We start from the raw sequence: 4,076 nt of genomic DNA on the forward strand, positions 1-4,076 counted from the left end.
GTCCAACCCCTCCCATCTGAGACATCTGGACCTGAGTAACAACAAGCTGCAGGATTCAGGAGTGAAGACACTGTCTGCTGGACTGCAGAGTCCAAACTGTAGACTGGAGACTCTGAGGTCAGTTCTCTTATTGTAGCTTATGTTAATTTTATTTGTGTCATAAAACATTTAGGGTGTGCACAACATATTAAAATTTTAAAGAAAAGAAAAAGCAGTCTTTTCTTTTCTGCCACAGCCAGAGACTGTTCCTTTCTGTGGCATCAGCCAGCACTTTAATTGCCTTCCTACGGGCTCTTGCACTCGAGTTTGGCTTCCAAACACTTGGTTGTATCACCAGGTGTATATCCCTTGTATTAAGATGGCCTTGCATCAGACCAATATGTGCCTGAGAGTTACTGAAACTGTACATTGGGAATAGGCTAGATCCTCTTCCAGCCAAAGTTTGAGGGAAAGGGCAGTGGCTCTGATGATGGAGCTTAACCTGACTCATTCCATGGTCCACAGCTCATTCCATGTGAGTTTCCTTCTCTCAACACTGTCCCACTTTGTTCAGTGACCTTGCTTGGCTTGGGATATGATCCTGGCTGCTTTTTCTTAGCAGCACACCTCCCCCACCGCCAGCTGTTGGCGCGCTGCCAGGGTTTTTTCAATGTAGGTTTGCTTGCATCCTGTCCTGCTGCTGAGTCAATTTCCTCCCTGTTGCAATGGTTAGACCAATGCCTCTTGTGATTTAGTCCTGTGATTTTGTGAGACACATTTGTACTCCTCCACCAGGATAGAGACCACCAAGCCACTTGTTCACTTATGAGTTTACCAGCCTCTCCAGCCGATTGTCATGAGATAGCGTGACTTCGTAAATAGTAATTTGCCACATGAGTTGGGGAAGGAGGCCAAATTGAGAGCACCAAAGGTTAAGCTTCCCTGGGAGAATTTTATAGTATGTTTAAAAAATAAAAACATGTCATTGTCCGCAAATCAATAAGACTTTCGTGAACAGTGTTAGAGTTGTGTAACTTTCTGTTGGTTGCAGCCTCAAGTAGCGAGTTGATCAGCCAAGGGGATGTTAGTACCAGTGAGTTCAGAGGGGCGGTGTGTTACAGTCGCCATCCTGTGATGTTCAGAGGATAAGGCACTGAAGGACGACACTCAGTGTTGTGAGATATATTTATGAGATATTCAGCTTTAGTTTTCATTCAGTTTATTTCATTGCAGTAATTTAGAACGGTCGACAGACAGTTTCACTGGAGCTACTTAGTAGGTGTCCTACATCAGGAATTAATGGACACCCAGCAGCCAGTCAGAATCGAATATTCACCTAAACTAAAGCTACCAAATACAAGAAGGTCATGTAATAAATAAAAAACTAAACTGTTTTTTAGTCCAACATGTCTGATTTGATGAGATCAGCAGCATGTTATTGATCAGTGTTGACATGAATAGGTGTATGAATGTTGTGCTGACATTATGATGATCCACAATAACACAAAATGGAGACTGTTCGCGTGACTCTGGGGGGGTCACTGGCCACTGTACACAGACGCCATCCTAACACACGCTCCAGTAATCAACAGGAACACTACTGGCAAAGGCCTCTTCCCCCAATTCTAACACAGTAGCAGCTCGATATGTGTTGCAGAGATCTGCTAATTCAGTCAAAAAGACACACAGTTCGAGATCATCCACCCAAAGAGGGACATTCTTCCATAGGACGAATGAACGGTCACTTTTGCCATTCATTCTGTACCTGCGGCTTCACTCATCTTAGCGGATATCACACAATGTCAAGTATCGAGACATCACGTAAGTCACACTAGTGATATCCTGCAAATTGAATCTTGTAAGATTATCTGTAATTCCACTTAGCAGATACCTACAATCTGAATCTCCTGGACTAGTCATAACTCGCAGTCTCAAAGATACCTCTTTAATTTCACCTCCAATTCCAAGATATCCTGCATTTCCTCCTTAAGCAGATAATCTTCAAATTAACGTTTCTGACCCTAGGCGAATGACGTTACGATATCCTTGAATGACCAATTTCGCACTCGATCCCCAGCAAAATGTAACTGCGACTAAGTCACGAAATACGTTGTTGATATCTACCGCAATTAATTCCGATAGTCAAAATTAGCTATTCTGGACACTTACCCTTCCTCTTCCTCCAGAAAACAACAGCTGACCACCCTTCCTGCCCCCGATCTTCAAAATAAAAGCCCAAGCCATCTAATAATCGAAGAACACCTGGAAAGGGGCGATTTCCCAGAAGACTTTCTCTGTGATAAATGCAGTGTAATAACTTGATATTGCTTCCCCACTACTAGGAATCAAGAGACCAGAGACAATATTATGAGCACCTTAGGACAAAGAGGTATTCACAACACAAGGACTTATTGGGAGATAATACAAACACAATGAACCAGACAGAAAAAAGATAAAACCACGACGATACACAAAACAATAAAAGAGACCAAATATGACAATATGATCAAAATCAGGAGGAGCTGTAAGAATGGCCACATATTGCCGCGGGGTATCGCAAGTTCACAGTACTACACCGCGATAAGCGATTCATTATTCATACAATTTCAGTAATAATAATTCACAGGCTAAATCATTTGAATCACCATCATGTGGATTCATCTTCTTACGCTTGTATTACTTTTAACAACACAAAAGTGGACTTTAACCTCATCGTCGAAATGGGGGGCGGAGAAAGGACACAATTTACTAATGTTACTGTGAGCCAGCAGAAAAGTAAATAACTAGTAAAGTAATACTGTTATACAAGAGTAATGCAGTAATAAATTACCATTACACTACCCGAGTTTGTCCTGAAGTAAAAGAACAGCATAGTTTGTAAGGGCTAACCATAATTTGATTTAGGTCAAGTGTCCTCTTTGGCATAATAGCTGTGTTTATAATAACCCATATGGGAACACATCAACACACGGGAGCGAAAGGAGAGATTTCACACAAAAACATACAGTATATATACACCTTCATGCTCGGAATCTTTGATTAATATATCATCACGCATTACAACAAGACACATTATGTAATGTAAAATAAAATAAATAACTCCATTACTCCTTATAAATACTTAAACATTTACTAAGATTCTTTTATATTACATGGGACATACCACACATTTAAGTATTGTGTCCTTCTCCCCAGCATAATGACAAATAAATTAAAATCCACTTTTGTTGTTAAAATAATACAAGGTATAGAAGATAAAGAATTCCATGATGTGACTTCAAATCATAGCCCTGTAATATTATTACCTGCGAAATTATTGAAAATAGAAGTCCCTTTATGCGTTATACTCTGTGAACTTGCAGATACCCCGGCACAAATATGTGGCCAGCATTCCTAGCAGCTCCTCACCTATTTGATGCATATTGTTCATATTGTCTCTTTTTATTATATTTGTTTTATATCGTCGTTTGTTATCACCTTTATTTCTGTTTCATTGTGACGGCAACAAACTTTCTATGCAAAGCAAATCCCCCTTGTTGTGACAAACCTCATTGTCAATAAGCAGATCCTGATCGTCAGTTAGTCGGGGAAAATCAATGATCATCATTCACACTGAATTATCACAGAGAAAGTTTAATGACGCGATTTTCCAGTGTCCTTCATTATAGATGGCGGCCTTTTAACTTTTGGCACAGGGAGAGAGCGCACGAGAGGGAGGAGTGTCACTGTTTTTTCGGAAGGAGGAAAAGATGTCCAGAATAGTAAGTTTGACCTATCCGGAATTAACATTGTGGACGATATCAATCCAACCGTCTTTCTGACTAGTCCGCAGTTACATTTGGATAGTGGAAAGTTGTCATTCAACGAATCTGTAACTCATTCTCGCCCTAAGTCAAAACTTAATTTAAGCACTATCTGTAAAGGAACATGCCAGATATCTTGAATTGGAGGTGACATAAAGATATCTTGAAACTGGAGTTAGATAGCAAGCAATCAAATGGGTAATATCTGCCTAACGGAATTACAGATATCCCTACCAATTCAATTGGCAATATCCACTATCGTGACATACGGATCTATCTAACACTGAATCGTAA

Source organism: Morone saxatilis, unplaced genomic scaffold (assembly GCF_004916995.1).
Source record: "Morone saxatilis isolate NCDOM2014 unplaced genomic scaffold, NCSU_SB_2.0 Contig0, whole genome shotgun sequence".
NCBI lineage: Eukaryota > Metazoa > Chordata > Actinopteri > Moronidae > Morone > Morone saxatilis.